Source organism: Chrysemys picta, chromosome 1 (genome assembly GCF_011386835.1).
Source record: "Chrysemys picta bellii isolate R12L10 chromosome 1, ASM1138683v2, whole genome shotgun sequence".
Lineage (NCBI taxonomy): Eukaryota > Metazoa > Chordata > Testudines > Emydidae > Chrysemys > Chrysemys picta.
In genome coordinates, this window is record NC_088791.1 from 286,604,112 (window position 1) to 286,624,156 (window position 20,045).

At 40.4% G+C, this 20,045-nt stretch overlaps 1 protein-coding gene across 4 annotated transcripts in view; it reads right to left on the bottom strand.

The window, feature by feature from the left end:
* TDRD3 (tudor domain containing 3) overlaps nt 1–20,045 on the bottom strand; it is a 278,767-nt gene that overhangs the window by 234,073 nt on the left and 24,649 nt on the right. The gene's annotated exons all lie outside the window — the stretch shown is intronic.

Consider the following 20,045-nt stretch of genomic DNA (forward strand, 5'->3'; position numbering starts at 1 on the left):
ACTGTAGCTGACACCTGGTCAGATTTGCCTCTGTATTTGCACAAAAATTCTATCTTGGCATACGATTACAAATGTGAAATTTCAGACAGATTCAAATTTTGATCATGCTACGGGGATAGTAAGCACTAGGCTTACAATGGAAAGCCAGTTTCAACCTAAAGCATGGAGAGTCTAATATCTTTAAAACCCCTCAAGCTTTCTACAAAATGAGGTAACAAGTTTAAAATCTAATAAATTAATCTGCTGTATCTAGGCAAACTGCTAGCAAGATTTTTTTGTCAAGGGTTTTATTGGTTAAAGCAAAAAAATGCAGAAGCATTATTCCGGGCAATAAAAATCAGTGTATCAGCATATCATTCTTTGTGCCTTATTAAACATGTGGCAACTTAAGTTATCATTACTTTTTATTATAAAAGTTTCATTTTAAATGACTCTGTAAAATATTTAATGGGGCTTCTGGGACTAGAGATAGATGTGCAATTATTTATTAGCCATAGCAATATCTTAAGTTTGTGTTTTTCTATCTATTATCAGGATCCATCCGAGGATGAGACTGCAAATTCCCTCGTCAGTTTTCCCCATTACTTTATCTACTTGCATTCAAATAAGATCAAAGAGTTTGTACCCACTTCATTATTCTCAAATACACATTTTCCTTTCCAAATTCCTCCCATGTCATTCGGTCAATGATGTTTATGTCTAACCATCACTATATCATATTTGCATGACACTCCATATTTTTGCAGCCTTCCTCTCCTCTTTACTCATGTTATGAGCACTTCCAACAGGTAATAAAGGCAACACTTTAATTTGACAAAATACTATTTTTAATAGCATATGTGCAAAGATATACATATTGTCTCAAGATCCTGGATACCACTGACCAAAGGACATTTTCTTAAGACTAATGTTTTCGGTGAAAAATAACAATTTCCTGATATAGTAATAAAGTTTCTGCTACCATGTTGATGCTTCTGGGAATGATACCACAGGGGAAAGAATCAACTCATACCTTTATGTAGTAAGTAATTAAGTTGTTATAGGTAAATAATCTAATTTTAATAATATTTCTCTTTTAAACAAACAAATAGATCATTAAAGATGGTCTATGAGAAATCAGCAAAGTTACCTATTACTAAGAAGGCCTGGAAACCTGCTTGTGGCCACAACACACAAAAACAGTGCAAAAAAAATTAATTCTACAATTTTAATCCTTAAAACTACATGCCTATTTGGAAAATTAACAAGGATATGCAGAAAGATATTGAAGCATGTTCAATATTATGCTAGTTTTACCAGTAAGATTTTTTTTTTAAATAAGTTTCATTCTGGGACACTAAAAAAAATCCAATTATCTCAAATAATCTGTCATCTTTTTAACACTTTCTCAAGCAGAATTAATGTGGATTTTTCTCTTTTTAGTTGTATTATGCTTAATACAGCTTAGCACACAGTTCTGTCATTTGGCTAAAAAGTTACATTCGTTATCTAATAAAAAGTAAAGTTTCACAATTGCAGCCTCAACTCATTCCTACTGATTACAGTGTAAACATTGTATGTGCAATTTAAGTTTTAAAGTACCAGGCTGTATTCTTGCCATGAAGTCTTCCTAGAAAAGTGATTACAACATTTCATAAATTTTCTATGTACACAGCTTCCAATTAGAATTTACCTTCAATATGCTCTTATCACTTCTAAAGTATTTCAGAATCTATTGTTTACATTAAAGAACTCCCTTTAGATGAAGACAGTCAATGAACTGCATGTACATTATGCCTACGAAATACTCAGTTTCAGCCAGATCAGAGAGTGACATAGTTCGTCCTCAGGTAGAAGTTAGGAACAAAAGAGATGACATCTGAAATAAATGCTAAATAGTGAATTGAGATGGTTCATTATACAAATAGGGATTATTTAGTGCTACAAGAATGAGGAGGTCAAACCTCCTTTTTAGTCAGTGCTCAATAAAAATAAAAACAACAAGCATCAATATAGGGCAATTTCTTACTACTTACTGTAATTTTTATTAATTCTCCTGATGGCAGGAAGGGATAAACTCCTATATCAAGCCAGATCAGTGAACACTGGAGGAAGGCTGTGTTAATATTCAGAAGTCTTAAAAGTTGACTAAACTGCATTTTATTTTACTAGCAAATATACATAAAGTTGTCTAGAGTGGCTCGAGAACATGGGTAACAAACTCAGGGCAAACTGTTAAGACAAGCCCCAAATTGTCTTATATTTCATCAAGCAATCATCAAATATAAACTCCTCAGGCACTATACCAGCCTTAACATGGAGTCACAGACTGTCCACTTGGGTACTCTGATCTAGCTTGCCACCAAGGTATGCCTGCCTTTGTGATAGATGGTCCTTTATACCAGATATTCAGGTTACTCCCAGTCCTAAAGGACCAGTCACTTAACTCAGGTCAATTGCACTTAGATCTCACACCAAAGTCAATCCTATAACAAATTATCTAAAGATTTATTAACTAAGAAAAAGAAATGAGTTATTTACAAGTTTAAAGCAAGTAAACACACACACATCTGAGGTACAAACTTATGTTGCCTCAAGTTATATCGGCATACAGCCACCGCAGTTAATACATTGTTTATGGGCATGCACACCTGGCTCCTTGTATCAGCAATGCAGGTACTCACCAGGAGAGCTTGTATCGATGCATAGTGAAGTGTACCTTGGATAGGTATCCCACAATGTAAGCTGCCACCATTCAGCACACTTGTTGGAAAGATTTGGCAATGCATGATAGGGCCGAACGAGTCATGCAGGGGTGACTTGGATTGCAGGGTAAGTTTTCCAGTTTGCAATGGTCTCCACCCCATAATGTTACCAGTATCCCATAGTTTTCATGCCTTTTTTCAAATGCCCACAAACCTGCGTGGCACTCCTTGCTGTCCACCAACGCTGACAGAAGCATTGACCTTGCACAGCTTTGCACCACTGTCATGAGCGTTGCAAGCACAGGGCACACAATCCTGGAGTATTTGCAGAACCGCAAGAAGAATCGATTATAAAACTTTGTCAATGCACCTATTAATTGTTAGAGCATGCTCCTAGGCGTTGTGCGACACCGTACAGTAACAGATAATTGGTTGCTTTCAGAACTGCTGAGCACTTGGCAGCATATGTTGTGAACTAATAAAGATGAATTATGTTCCAAACAGAATTTTATTCTGTAACAAAACCCGTGCAAAAAAAACCCTATACAATTTTAAAACAAATACATTAAAAACTTAATAAATTAAGAGAACAGAATGTATGAAGGTGAAAGAGCATTCCCGTCCGTTTAAGCTACACCAGTGGTCAGCAATCTTTCAGAAGTGGTGTGCCGAGTCTTCATTTATTCACTCTAATTTAAGGTTTCGCGTGCCAGTAATACATGTTAACGTTTTTAGAAGGTCCTTTCTATAAGTCTATAATATATAACTAAACTATTGTTGTATGTAAAGTAAATAAGGTTTTTAAAATGTTTAAGAAGCTTCATTTAAAAGTAAATTAAAATGCAGAGCCCCTCGGACCGATGGCCAGGACACGGGCAGTGTGAGTGCCACTGAAAATCAGCTTGCGTGCCGATAGGTTGCCTACCCCTGAGCTACACCTACACCTACCATGACTGTAACAATTCAGTGTATGTGAAGCTGTGATTGTCGTTAATGTCCCTGAGGTGCAATGGTAGGGATAGTGTAGCGACCCCTGATACCACATGGAATGTTGCAGGGGGGAGGGGAGGAAGAGTATAGGGAGGTCCCAATATTGAGTTCTTAATGGGTCGCAGAGTGAGGAAAGCCCGGGATTGTTGAACTTGCAGGTCCACCAGACCTGTTTGCTGCCAGAAAAACCCCATTAAGTCATGGTGCATTCTCCCTCTGCTTTTCCTGCTGGGACTCCTGGGCCTCTCCCCTCCCTACTCTTTCCTTCTTCAGGCTGTCTGCAACATTCAGGCCCTATGCTCACAGTCTGATGCAGAACTGGCTTGCAGGATCTCGTTGAACATGTCATCCCAAGTCCTCTTCTTCCTCCTCCTCTTCTAGCTCAGGTGTTCCACAGGTGTAAAGGGGAAAACTCTGAAGGCTGTAATGTCAGCAGCTGCTGATACAACACAGAGGTACCACAGTCACACTACAGAAAGCAAAACTTAAGATACTGAACTCAGTGCCCTTGCTCCCCAAAAGTTTTAAGCACTACCTTCTCACTTCTGCTTGGGATTGCTTATGCCCACCACCAGTCACAGCATCAGCCATGGTGAGTATGGCCCGACAGGAGTCAGGAAAATGAAGGGGGAAATACTCAGTTGCATGATTCTAGTAGTATAGGGCAACCGCACTGAATACTGGTACCGTTTTCCATAGGCAGTGGTAATTTTAGCTGATCTCTCACTCCTGATGGTAACGAAGACAGAGAGAGCACAGCTGCTGCTGGCATCCTGTACTGCAGCGATGCCTGCTGAAGTTATTGCTGATTAGTGTGGGAAAGTGTCTTACCACAGAGGAAGAAATAAGGCAGCCCTCCCTAGAAATCTTCAGCAAAGGATTGCAGAGTACCTCCATGAAAGTTTTGAGACTTCTCAGGCTGTGCAGAGCCATGGTCAATATACTTAGATCGACACAGGGAGAGTATAGACTGTAGATTCAAGAAATATCCCTGTGTACATAAACAAACTGCCCTGCATGCCACCGCTTCCCATCCCCACCTAACTCCAAAGGGACTACAAAGCTGATAGCAACTCTACCTCTACTGGTTGTACCATTACCTCTTCTAGGACGAGTAAATTAATAAAAAGTCAAAAGATGTGTCCTGCTACTTTGGGAGTGCCATCCCCAGAATTGAAAATTTATCTACACTTATCAGAGGTTCCTTCTCCTGCATCAGGCTCGCCTGTGCTCGACTGCTGGTCTGGCTGGACTACATTGGAGTCAAGAATAGGTGCCGGCTTGCCTCACAGCTTGATTCCCCAGTCACCTGTCCCGCAAACTCCTCCTCATCCTCCCTGTTCCCAGCAGATGCCTGGAATTCAGGCTCCTCGGAAGCATCCATGGTGTTGCGATGGTAGGGTCTCTGTCAAGTACAGCATACAGATCTTCGTAAAAGCAGCAGGTCTGGGGCTCAGCACTGGATCAATTATTGGCCTCCCTGGCTTTCTGGTATGCATGCCACACCTTCTTGACTTTCACGCAACAATGCTGGTGGTCCCCGTCATACTCCTTTTCCTACATCCCCATAGCAATCTGCTCATACATGTCAATGTTTCTGTGGCTGGTACAGAGCTGTGCCTGTACAGCCTCTTCTTCACACAGGCCCAAGAGATCCAATATTTCCTGTCTACTCCAGACAAGAGCATGTCTGGAGCATGTAGCTGGCATGGCCAGCTGGGCAGTTGCACTCAATAATGGAAAGCAGCTAGGTATGCTCGCCAACACAGGTAATCAGGAAAAGGAATTTCAAAAATTTGTGGGGTTTTAATGGGGGAGAGAAGAGTCTTCCGGTCTCCATGGCCTCTGGGCAGTGGAGTTCACAATGGTGACCAGAGCCATCAGTCTGGAGCATTGTGGGACAGCTGCTGGAGAACAGTTAGGGTTGACATTAGTAGCACAGTCACTACTCTCACCCTTTGTCCACCTAAATACATCGACCATAGCTCTACACCAATCAGGGAGGTGGTATTACTATGTCAGCATAATAGGGCGCTTACATCGGTAGGAAACAAATTTAAGTGTAAATACATGCATGACTAGATAAACATAAGCTGCCTTGCATTGACCTAACTTCGTAGTGTCAACTGAGCTTTAAGTTCCAACAGGTGGTAGAAGCTGCTGTAATATGCAATCTCTATAAATCCTTTAGCGTTAACCCAGGCTACGAAGCTGGGGTTCCCGTGCTTATGCTCAGAAATCGTACCCTGGCAAAGTTCAAGCACCATAGAGATACAGTTTCTTCTTGTCAGGGATTGTTATTCCCTTTCTCCCCAGAGTTCAAACTGATGGGATGAGTTCACGCACACGTCTCCTTTCCATGGGGTTGAACCGAATACAGTTAAAGTTCTCGTTCTATGACATTTCACAATGGCTCATGGGCCTTCTTGGTGGGCAGGACCTAACACCTTCTGTAGAAATCCAGTATTTTACATTAATGAATGCTTCTTTCTCGTTTGATGGCATACACAATTACAGAGGATTACACTGCAAACACTTAGGGCCACCATATAACATGGGGCACAAATGTTATAAGTGAGAGTAATACATACAGCATTCTACAAACATTTCATAACATCTAAATACTGAACACATTCTCATAAACTTAACATCTATTTTACCAATACTAACACACACATGAGCCAGACTGGTTTCCAGGTATGTTTGTATCAATGGTTAGTTGAGAATTTGGGGCCTTGGCATCACTTGACACCTGGTCTGCCAGCGTCACAATGTAAATTTATAGCTACTGGTTAAACAACACCGTGGTACTGAAATATTAAATTCAGAAGATTTTTAAGATCAGATACCATAAGAAGATCAAGTATGGTACTAGGTGTAGCAAGAGCACACCAAGACCAAAAAACATACAAGGGCATCAAGGGACAACAGACTAAACCTAGACAAGTTATACAGTCAAACAGCAGCAGCATGAGAAGGAAATCCAGAATTAGAGTATTAGCAATGAAAAAAAAAGCTCACTAAAAATGAAATTAAGATATTACACAAAAGTTAAGATACAAGGCAAAACATTGAAGAGGGATAAAATCCATCTTAGCTGAATATACTGCTTTTCTACCAATCAGTTCACATCAGTAGTCGTAAAATAAATGTGCAAATTATACTCGGTACTGAACAAACCTCAGTATGTGCGAATGTAAGAATATAACTAAAGATAAAAATATATCTTTCAGAATATGGCTACATACCAATGTAAGCCTGGACTTGTTCGTGGGCTCAAGCCTAACCCCCTTGCATCCACACACCAATTGTGTCAACCTAGGGCTCGAACCCTGCGTGGCTGGAGGCTCCAAGCCCAGGTTAAGCTAGGATGAAGGGTCAAAGTCCTATTGCTTTCTTGTGTGCACACGGCCCCAGCTTGACTCGGGTCCCAGAAGTTCTCAATTATCTTGAGAACTTACCTGAGGTCCTTGGGGCAACTTCCTTAGTCCACTCTATGCCAACAATGCACGGTGCAGTATATTGCAAATGGAAGCCACACCTCCCTTTGCAAATGGCTGCAGTTCAGATCAGTGTTAACCCATAGTCTCCTGAAACACACTGTCAGAGAGAGCCTGAGGGGTTTTCAATGGAAATCGGTCGAAATAATTTTATTTTATTTATTTCTTTTGCAAAAAGACTGCTTCCCAGTCACAAGCCAAATTTTGGTGCATATTGCCCAGACGCCCCTGCACACACAGCCCCAAGGAGGGCAGGGGTCCCATGAGCAAGGACCAGAAAGTGGAGTGGGGACTAAGCAGGTGCCCTGGAGGGGAGTGGCAGAGCTCCCAGCTCAGTACGCATGGGGGAGGATGACCCCCAACACCTCAGCCACTCCCCATCCCTTTAGGGCAGCTGCTTAGTCCCCACTCCACTCTCTGCCCTGTCCCCCCGCCCTCCCAATGGCTGCATGTGCAGGGCAGCATGCACTATCAGGGTGGCGAGTAGGAGCCAGTCCCAAAACCACCTCGCTGCCTCCTGCAGCAGCAGCTCCACCCCCTGCCCCCTCGCTACTGTGTAGAGCTTGCCTGGAGCAGGAAACAAAGCTGACAGGTGGGAGATAGCTTAGAGGGGAAGGAAAATGTTGCAGTCATCGGGGACTAGAGCATGGGCTGTGGGAGGAATCAATTACAATTTGATACTGAAGAGTGGGGAGTAGATAGGGTTAACTGTTAAAGGGCTTGGTTTGTCAGAATCTAGAAGCTTGTGGAAAGTAAGCAAAAGGCAGATGGTAATGATTTTTAAATGCAGCTAACTGGGTCTTCTTACTTTTCAGTTTTCAATCTTCACAACATTAAATTTACTATTTCAGTAGGTGGTTGTTTCTCATCTTAACTGTACATACTGATGAAAGGTGCAGACCAATACTGCAATTTACTTAGAAATGTTTGGTAATTACCCAGTGTCAGTGTACAAATTTTTGACTCAGCATGCATTAATTTGAAGGAACTGGTAAGAAAATGAAGAATTGAATGAAGTAACAAATGCAAATAATTCTACTAAAGTGTAAATATTGTCAAGAGTTAAGTCACAAGGTAAAGAAGACTTATTCTTATGAAGGAAACTGATCTCTTCAGATTCAAAATGAAAGAAACCTTGTCTGTTCATGTCAAGTAGAGAACTTTGAGTTTCATGACCCAGCAAGTAACACTTAGTCAATGCCATCAAAATGTAGACTCAATGGTTATTTTAGTCTTCCTTCCAACAGCTCTCCAACCTCCGCTTCCTGCAGGAGACTTCTGTTCATCTTTAACACCCACTAAAGGCAAAGGCCAACAGGGGATTAGGCCATGTAAACAAGATAAAGACAAACTTGTTAAGAAAGTTACAACTTTATTTTATGCTAGCATCATAGCACAAAATAAATAATGAAATTTATGCAATTCACCTTATATATACACACTTCCAAATAGACTTCAACTTACAAATCTACTACTACTAGGTAATACAAGTGAAGAAAGAACAACTCAGGAAAATTAAAAAACCAAACACGAACTTCAAGGCAAGATAATTAGTCAAATAAGATGAATAATTTTATTTTATTCATGTTCTTATACTGAACACATCACCATGGAAAAAATTTGTTCCTACCATACCAAATACTATTGATGCTACATCTAAGAAGAAAGCCATGGAGTATCTTGTCTACGTTGATAAAGAGAACATCCAAGAATGGAGACGAAAAAATAGCATCACAAGGAAGTCTTTGCCAATTGGTAAGATAACAAAACAAAGGGAAAGCTATGAATACTGCTTAGGCATAATCACTAAACTTCTGACATATGGATGCTCAACACAGTATTTAAAGCACACAGAAAAAACAACATTTAGCACATTCATAGTTCATATTGTGGAAATTCAAAAATCCCTCCACAACCAACATCCAACTGCCTGAAAGTTGACTAAAATTAAGAGACTGATTCCCCAATTTCCTAATAACTTGCAGTGAAACTTGCAAAAAGATTATCTCTCTACGTTCACATTCAATTACAACAAGCATGCTAAAATGTTCACTGTGACAAAGATGAGGTATTTTACACAAGAAGGGAGATTGCAGAGCAGCACTGAGTTACAGTAGCAGGAACAGCACATAGGGAAAGGGGAGACTTGGGACTAGAGAACAACAGGGAAGAGCACTAGAGATAAAGCAACAAAAATGGGGAAGGATGACAGCATTAAGAAAAATGGAGAAATGTTCAAAGACAGAAAATTAGGGGGAACTGGGAAACAAAGGAAAGAAGAAAATTTGGAAAGACAGTGGGGGAAATCATGAATGAAAATGGAAAGCATAGGATGACAAAGGTATGAGAGAGAAAATAATGTAATAGGCAAGATGCAGCAATTGCATCGGGTTTGCAGAAAGGTGTCATGGAGGACTCTCATACTATTGTTACAAAAAGGACTCCAACCATAACAGTTCAGGAACCACTGTACTAACATACACAGACACAGACTCCTCCTGAAATGTTTACACTCTAATCACACTTTTTGTATGTGCATTATATTTTAAGTTCAATTTGTCACCTATATCTTTCATAGGTTTATCTAATGAATTAGGGTGTTTTTTTAATAAAATGCTATGATATACAATGCTAATGTCACTTATATATTGTAAGTGAAGAAGTGAGGTTCTTACCCACAAAAGCTTATGCTCCCAATACTTCTGTTAGTCTTAAAGGTGTCACAGGACCCTCTGCTGCTTTTTACAGATTCAGACTAACACGGCTACCCCTCTGATACTCAATAATATTGTTAGGGTCTTAATGCAGAGGAAACTAAACAGCTTTCTGTGTCAGAAGTTACAGCATTTTCTTAACATCTGTTGATTTGATTTTGCCACAAACAAGGAGAGACTTAGGGCAGGTTTTCACTACAGGGAGTGGTCGATTTAAGATACGCGAATAGCGTAGCTGAATTTGACGTATCGGAGCCGACTTACCCCGCTGTGAGGACAGCAGCAAAATCGACCTCCGCGGCTCCCCGTTGACGGCGCTTACTCCTACCTCTGCTGGTGGAGTAAGCGCGTCGATTCAGGGATCGACTGACGCGTCCCAACGAGACGTGATAATTCGATCCCCGAGAAATCGATTTCTACCCACCGATTCAGGCGAGTAGTGTAGACCTAGCCTGAGATGATCCCAAGAAGTTGCAGTCTTGCACCAACTGAAAACAAGATGACTGCAATGGTGGGGTCATGAAGAAGGTACACTTTTACAGGAGGTTTACTGAGCTGAGGTCAAAGGAAATAGAGCACAAGGCTGACCACAAATAAAGCTGGAAGATAAAAGGGAAAAATTTAAAGAAGTCTAAATCCTCCTATACCGACTCTTGCCAAAGAAAGAAGACTTGCAAGGGACCATTCAACATGGAAGTCCATTCTACGCACCACCACAGCTACATTGTAGCCATGTGAATCTGTTGCTACTTAGCATAACCACTTTAGAGAGCATTTCAATTTCTGCGTTGAGGAGAAGAGGATGTAAGGCTATTAAAAACTGACTATTCTTGACAGCCCTCACCAATGAAATAATTATAAACAAATCAATTTACACAGAGAATACGATAAAACTAAAATAGAAAAAATTACTTGACTGTATCTAATTCAATTTCATTTTCAAGCAGATGATTGAAACCATGTCAAGCAATGTTAGCCTGACCAATAATGACAGATGAATCTCCTCCTGTCACCAATTCTGAAAATCCAGATTAATTCAGAACTATAAAAGTGAGAATGTTATGAGATGCATGGTAAAGACAGTGGTTGACATATGATGCTGACAGCTTTGATGTTCTGCACTTGGTGTCAGCAGTATGATAAAAGCTAGAGTATTAGCAGAAATCATTTTGAGAGCAGATGAAGTACATTCAGACTACACATTATTGAAGCTCATGAAGTCTTTGCCACAAAGAAAAATTCTGAAAGACCATTCACAGCCAAACGAACAAAAGTGTAGGACAGACCAGGAGATAAATATGTGCATGTTATGAAGCAGGAAGTAACTGACTGAATGAGTAAACCGTTCTGTACTTATTTTTATACTGTTATAACAGAGAGGCCATTCACCTATTTTCTTCAGCCTGATGCCATTGCATTCTCAAAACAGTTAATGATAGAGTATAGGGGCACTAGCACCTATATTTGACAACTCACAACCACTAATGGGCTTCTTATCTTAAAATTAGTCAGTGTTCCTGGAGCTAAAAGCAATACCAAAATGATCATTTGATTACTAAAATGTCCGTTGGGCTGATGAAAGTTTAGAGTGGAGAACTGCTGATAAACGCAGTATCAGAAGCTACTGCAGCCAGGAAGATAGTAATCCTGCAGCAGTTACTGTAGTGAGTCCTCTCATTTAACAGACCTTTCTCTGGAGTTATGTTGCAACTGGGGGTAACATGCTGTTTACAGCTGCTCACAAGAGATGCTTGGCTGTTGCTGACTTTTTAGCTTATTACAAATTAAAATTAAGCACAAGATACGAGAGACCTCTGGAGAGCATATTCAAAAAGAAAGAAGGATTGAGTTGTAGTTCCATCCCATCCCCAGCTGAATCACCAATGCTGAACAGCTTAACACACAGTCATTCTTTCCATGAGGGTTCTGTATCTCTACTATGGTATACTGAACGACGGAAAAAGGAAAATATAGCAGTTTGCCAGTTCTCAAGGCTCCCTCTAACAGATCAAGAGAAATGCAGCAATGGGGGTCGTGTCTGCTTCTGGGTCAGAAGGAGAGGACAACATGGCTCATTTAGATTCCCAATTAAGAAGAGTCAAGGCATTTCACCAAATATAAAGGAAGGAAACTACTACTACTATGAAAAACTAAAAACAACAGATTAGGAAGAAGCTTTTTTTAACAGAAGGTGGGAGAGGACAAAATTAGTGAAGTAGAACAAAGGTTTTCAACCATTTTCTTTCTGTGCTCCCCCTCCTCTCCCCAACATGCTATAAAAATTCCATGACACACCTTTGCCACGACAACTGTTTTTCAGTAGATTAATCCAGTAGATTAAAAGCCAGGGTCAGAGTGAGGGGGTAGCAACCAGGGTAATTGCCCAGGGCCCCACACCACAGGGGGCCCCACAAAGTTAAGTTGCTTGGGCTTCGGCTTCAGCTCCGGGCTGCGGGGCTCAGGCTTCAGCTTTCCGCCCTGGTCCCCAGCGAGTCTAACACCAGACGGCTCTCTGGTTTATTTTGGAAGACCCCCCTGAAATCTGCTTGCAGCCCCCAGGTGGCCCCAGACCTGTGGTTGAGAACCACTGAAGTAAACTATAGAGAACCAACACAGCAAAACCCTGGCCTCCCTCACTTCAGAGAAAAAACTAAAATTGCCTCACAGACACTGCTGTGCTGAAGTTGCTGTAGCCAGTTATCTCAGTATCAGAAGAGTGTTTCCAGCAATCTTGATATAGTAATCCCAAGACTAAATAACAGCCCAGTAGCACTTACAATACAATACAATAATCCCTTTTTCTTCATTTTGTATTCTTGTGGTTTTGAGTAGGGTGGTCTAGTAATGCTTTCAAACAGCTGCTGAAGGTAGTTCAAAGTGTCTGGCTGAATATTCAGGTATTGGGCCACTCTTGACATGCTCTGATTGACTCAGACTTTCAGTATGTCTACACATGAAATAGACACCCTGGCTCATGCCAGTCAACTTGGGCTCACGGGGCTCAGGTCGTGGGCTGTTTCACTGCTGTGTAGACATCTGGGCTCAGGCTAAAGCATGGGCTCTAGGACCTGCGAGGTGGGAGGGTCCCAGAGATCAGGCTCCAGCAGGAGCCTGGCAGTCTACACAGCAGTGAAACAGTCCTGCAGCCTGAGCCCTGTGAGCCCGAGTCAGCAGGCACAGGACAGCTGCAGATTTTTCTTCCCTGTGCAGATATACCCTTTAAGGCCAGAAGGGACCACCATGATCATCTAACCTGATCTCCTGCACTTCACAGGCCACAGAACCTCAGACAACCCCTCCTAAACCAGCAAGTGATACTGCAGAGGACTGCCAATCTGACCAAGAGGAAAATTTCTTCCCAACCCCAGATATGGCAAACAGTTGAACCCTAAGCATGTTGACAAGGACCCACCAGCCAAATACCTGGGAAAGAATTTTCTGTAGTAACTCAGAGCCCTGCCCCATCTCCAGCCACGGTGGATATTTGGTAGTAGCAGTCACAAATGGGCCACATGCCATTTTAGGCACTCTCATTATACTCCTCCCAACCACCATTGGCCTGCTAAACCCAGGGTTGTGAGTTCCATCCTTGAGGGGGCCATTTAGGGATCTGGGGCAAAAATCGGTCTGGGGATTGGTCCTGCTTCGAGCAGGGGGTTGGACTAGATGACCTCCTGAGGTCCCTTCCAACCCTGTGACTCTATGATTCTATAGAGGCAATATGATATATATATATATATTTTTTATTTAAATACCTTCAATACCTGTGCTACAGCAATGACTACTAATCCACCATGTTTGTTATCCCTATAATATCTGGTTTCACTTCCTAGTTTTTGCCTCCAAGGACCTGCAAGCAGGAGTAAGACCTGTTGTAATGGATCTGTGGACTTTTCCTCCAAAGAAGAAATGTGTGGTGACCTACATAAACTGGATACACAAAAAACAGACAATTTCCAAATGGAAAGGAAAAAAATTAAGATAATTACTACCTCTAGCGGCTTGTCCAAGTGACTACATACAACGTATTACTATCTCACAGCTACGATTCCCTTTAGCTCAACTCTTCTTTTGTGTTGAAGTTCTCAGGTTTTCTTCCCACCAATGACACTTGCAGCTATATGGGTCACAATTTCTTTCAAAATATTAGTGGGGCACTAATTAAAAAAGGAATTAGTTAGCCTTAAATCTGGCCTATGAGGTTCAGATTTATACAGCAGAATTCCCAAAGAGTCAATATGCTCATACTTGAAAACTTTCTGAATGAGGCAAGTCTAGAATAATTTTCTCCTTTTCCCCATAGCTTTTAGCTAGATTTTCAAAAGGACAAAACAAAGACAGTCACACTACAAATTCCTAAATGCACTCCTTTGTCACAGTTTAAAAAAACCAACACTTTTCTACCCATGTTAATAACCTCTTGGTACATTTAGAATTATGCATATATCCAAGCTGTAATATCATATACAGACAAGACTATAAAGCATCTTTGGCAGACTCCATAACAATTACATGCACATCAGAACCATGCAGCCAACAGGAAGTAGAGAACCAACTGATGATTGGAGACTGACCTCAAATTCAACACTAACATCTGAATATAAAGGGTGTATTTAAAGGAACACAATAAAAGCACTGAAATCTTTTTGCCTCTTCATCTTATTTTTATAAAGCATTGTCTAATAAAAAGATTTGATTTACACTAGCACTTGCAAAATGTCTTAAACAATTTAAGCACAACATGCAGATTTCAGAAGTAGTCTTTGTTCCCTGTAATAAAACCAATTAAAACTTGACATAATAGTATCCAAGATGTCAAATATGGTACTGGAGTATGTACCCAAAGTTGATGGCTACTCTTCTAACTTAAGAATGCGGTCAGCAAAACTGGCAATTTTAATTGCCCTGCCCACATAAACCTGGATTTACTTAAATTTAGCCAGATTAGAATTGATTCATCTTGGCTAATAAAAAGCCATAAAAGGGCTTATGAGAGCTTATGAAGTTTTATTATACAACAAACAAAACTCAATTACAGATGCTCCCCAGGTTAGACAAACCCAACTTACGCAAATCCGTACTTACAGAAAAAGTTCCATAAGCTAGAAATAGGAGCTTATTCTGAGGTTTTTTTGGCGTAATGGTCAGGTATACGTTTCCGACTTACGCAAAATTCTAGTTATGCAAGGCGTTCCAGAACGGAACGCTTGTGTAAGTCAAGGAGCGTCTGTATCTGATTAGTATTTCTTATGCTTGGTGAAAGAAGAAAGTGATGGCTCACTTTGTGTTCAGTCATTTTTAGAGGTGTATTTAGATAGAATCGGTGAATTAAGAAATACTGGAAAGCCATGCTGCTTTGTCACTAGAGGTTGCTCTTTATATACACCACAGTTCCTGTTCTTCATAACAAAATAGTGAGCTAAGTGAACACTAGAAAAGTACTACCTAATGGTTAGAAAAGATGGCTGGGAATCAATAGTCCTAGGCTGTATGCCCAGCTTTGCTGTCAACTCCCTCATCACTTCAGGTAAGTAATGACTTCTGTACCTGAGTTTCCCAATTTGTAAAGCACAGTTATAAATCACGGGTATGCCATGATGCTTAATTATTATTCTTTATGAAGCACTATTAAGCAAAACACCATGGAAGATAAGTGAAAAATGCACCTACCCCCAATGAAAACATATCAACATATGCTAGGATGCGAAAGACTAAACCTACTACCCAGGCTAAAAAATAATTGTGCTGCCATGTCCCGTCCCCAGCCCCTTCAGAGGCCAAGCACCCTGCAATTTAAAGTAATAAAGCTGCTGCATACTGTTTGTTGTGAACTATATGTAGTTAAATTTCTATTTAAGTTATGTTAAAAATAACTTTTTTATATTATCTCTTTCCTTTCCTGACACTTCATTTTTTTCTTTTTAGTGTCATGTGTCTGCGATATCTGTTTCTCTTTCCTTTCTTCCCTAATCACCACCTCCTTATACCATCTCTCTTTTTTCCCTCTTTATGTCCTCTTCCAGCTACCCTCTCGTCTCAGTCTCTCCTTTCTTCTCCCCCACAAATCTCTCTTAGCATGACACTTCCCTTTTCTAACTTATCACACTCATCTACACTCATAACAGAGCTTTGAAATTTTACTAGCCATTTAACAGCCAGACGACTAAACCTACTAACAAGACCAATACAAAAACACAAATGCCTTTCCTTCATCCCCCTGGGCAGTGCTCAGAGGTAAAGCTAATGTTAGAATATAGATATAGGCCTGTAAAGGCCTATACTTTTAAGAACTTAGGTGTATTTTTATCTCTTAGCTAGTTATAGAGATATAAAACTATACTCAAAATCAAATGTCAGTCTGTGTACGGACCTCTCTCACTAGGATAGTCTGAGGCCTTGTTCTTAGGCTAAGGCCTTTGGCTAAGCAGCAGGGCAGTCATAAGCTGGGAAGCGTATGGTCACATCCTCATATCCCAAACCAGTCACATTGAAATAAGGTGCTATTGGGCTGTTAGGAAGATGATCCTGTCCTGATAGAGCCAATTACCACCAGATAAAGAAACAGATCTTAAGATGGTTAAAGAAAATGTACTTTGATAGCATCCTGTCTGGCAAGAAATCACTTATCAATGATTGCGGATGTGAAACCCTCATTTCTATATTGTTTTATCTTTATGGCCCCCACTTTTCTATTGTTAATCTGCCTGGTTCTCTAATTGTTTCTGTCTGCTGTATAATTAACTTTGCTAGATGTAAGTTAATTAGAATAGTGGGATATAATTGGTTAGAGAATTATGTTACAATGTTAGGATTGGTTAGTTAAATTTCAGTAAAATGATTGGTAGATGTATAGCTAGAATATTACTATATAAACTGGGGTCAAACAGGAAGTGGAAATTGGAATCATGTTTGCTGGGGTTGGGGAAATGGGAACAGGGACGGCTCTGCGGCTTCAGAGCAGGGAAGGGGGACACGGGGTAAACACTGCGGTGTCAGAGCTGGGAAGGGGGATACGGGGTAAATGTTCTGTGGCATCAAAGCTGGGAATGGAACACTGCGGAACAGACTATCAGCATATAGAGATAAGCCCAACTGGTGTGAAGGGCTTCGGAATATGCCTGCTTGGAAACTAACCCCAATAAACATTGTATTGTATGCACTTCGGACTTCTGGTCTTCTGCTTTCTGTCTACTTGACAAGAACCAGGGGAGAGGGTGAATGGAAAGCCTCTAACAGCTAACAATTCCAGCTGCTAAGAAATGGGTGTTGGGATTTGTAATAAAGTTCCATCCCAAGACCCTGCTAGTGTTTTAGGGGAAAAAAGTGGTCATCTTTCAGATCAGTCCCTGGCTCATAGATCTGATCAATCTGAAGCAGTAGAGGTAATGGAGCTCCCTCTCTGTAGATTTAGGAAGACACTGCTGTGGAAGAAAGCCTCCTCCTCCTTTTTCTGCTTCATAGTACATTTTACTCTATTTATACACTATCGTAGTCAAGTTAATTAATTTGAAACAAGAATTCTTATGATTTTTGAAGATTTACTAGCCAAAGAAAATGTTAGTCAATTGTCTAATACATACATATTAATGTATAGGCTTGTAATAGAAACACAAAAACAAGATTATCTCCCATTTTACTGATAAAGTAATTATTTTAATTGTATTCCATTATTTCATTCTTTAGTTCCTTGAGAACCCTTTGAGAAAGGTCTGGCTGCAGTTTAATTTTTCAAGTTGTTCCCCTCAATTTTATTTTCTAAATAAGATTTGTAGGGCACCTATGAATTCTCATTTTATTCAATATTAGTGTTCACTTGGCTGACAATTTCCAAGATGTTCCACTGACCCTTAACATTACCTACTGGAGACAGTCAAATATCTTTCCCAAACAGTGAAAAGATCACCTCACACACTCCGTTTAATAGGCTTATTTATCATTTCAGAAAAATGTAAACATTGTGCATATACCAAATATCTTTTTCAGCACATAGATCTATTTAAAACCAAATCTGTTTTTTTGTGGTTATATTACACACATAGAAACTGATATGTAACTATTTTGATAGCGTAAGGTCCATTTTCATTATAACAGCAAATGCAGTATATTTACCAGAGGTAAGTATTCTAAAAATAAAAATATTTATGTTAATGTAATAGTAAGGATGTAATTGATAAAACTCCAAGACCCAACCATGAAAGCCAATCCATGCAGGCAGCCCCATGTCCCAGATCTAACGTCAATGAATCTGCAAATTAACTCTTCACTTAACATCATCCCGGTTAACAATGTTTTGTTATGTTGCTGATCTATTAGGGAACATACTCCTTTAAATGTGTGCACTGTTTGCTTATAACGTAGTTTTGTGGGTGGAGGCTTGGAACTAGGGTGGGCCACCAGCTCCCCTCCATGTGTCTCCCACTCGTGGGCCCCACAGATCAGCACTTCCCCTCTCCTGAATGCAGTGAAACAGCTATTTCAGCACATTCAGGAGGCTTGGGGGGGGTGGGGGGGGGGAAGAAGAGAGGAGGAAAAGGAGCGAGGACACAGCACACAGCCTCCCCTCTCCCTCCCTGTGCCTCCCGCCCACAGCAATCAGCTGTTTCGCTGCATTCAGGAGACGCAGATAGGGAGGGGGGAGGTGCTGATCCACAGAGACCGCCAGGAAGCGGGAGGTGCTGGGAGGGTGGAGGGGAGCTGATGGGGGGTTGCCAGCCCACCCTGGTTCCAAGCCCCCACCACTAGCTCCGACGAGCTGCTCTTCCAGATAATCCCACAAGTAGTGGATAAAATACTCTACTAACAGGCAGCAAAAAAAATTCCTTGGAACCTAACATCCCCTCCCTACCATTTACATCAATTCTTATGGGGAAATTGGATTTGCTTAACATCATTTCACTTGAAGTCACATTTTTCAAGAACATAACTACAACATTAAGTTCAATGACTAGTTCATTCAAAGTTAAGAAACCAACTGCAAGATGAAGAAGGAGGAAAGCTTTTTCTTCCTGTTTCAATCTATGAATAGAAACTTGGTGTGAAAGGATGAGATCTACTAGTTCTAAAATCTTGAAAGACATGGTGACCAGGAATAATCCCATTCAACTCACTAACTACAGAGAATACTTCACTGGTTTAAAACAGTTTCAACCTAAAACTTTTAATAAACTTTTTTCTTATATAGCCAGCAACATTTTATTTTTTAATAAAAAATTAAAATGTTGTCTATGTCCATTTTTACTTTATTTCAATTGCCATCCAGACAGACCTTGACAAAAATCACAACAAAAATTTTAATCTAGTAAATAAGAAATTCATCATCCACCATTTTCTAACATAATATTTAAAATTTAAAAATCTGAATAAATTTAATTTAAGCTATGTAACTGTTTAAAGATATGTGCATTGATATAATCTATCCTCCTCTTGGTTAGCAGAAAGAAGCATCAAATTTAGTGTCATGGCTATATTTAGTTGAAAATCAACATGTTTTAATGGTTACCCACCTGTGGGAATCAACCTTTCTTTAGGAAAATAACTTCCTGCCTGCTGATTTAAATCATGATGAAAATTGGTGATTTAAGTGACTTGAACTTAAATTAATCCACCCTAGAAAGAAACTGACTCACTTAACTTTTGTTTTTGTCACACTTTAAAAGGACACACAGTGGTGTGACGGGGGAGTGGATATACTTCTCTTAGTATTCTACTCTTTTTTTAGATCCAGGAAATATATCATTTGTACTTTTTATGATCTCATGACAGCAGGGAGATGGGGGAGTGTCTTTAGGGAAAAACAACAACATGCAAGGCTATGTCTGCACTACAGAGTTTTGTCAACAAAAGTTATGTTGACATATACTTTAATTAAACTGTAGTATGTCCACACTATGTTCCTTGTGTCGGCAGAGTGCATCCACACTAGCAGTTCTTGCACCGACAAAGAGAGCAGGGCACTGTAGGTAGCTTTCCCACTGTGAAACTGGCCACAGGATTCTTTGGGAAGGCTTTGCAGTGCTTCATGGGGCAGGTACAGTGTCCCATGATGCAGGTTTCTCAATGCCATCATTTCATGAGCATCTAGATTGCCAGTCGCTTTTCCACTGAAATGGGGGATGGGGGGTAGGGTGTGTGACAAAGTGTGGGAGGGAGACAGAGTG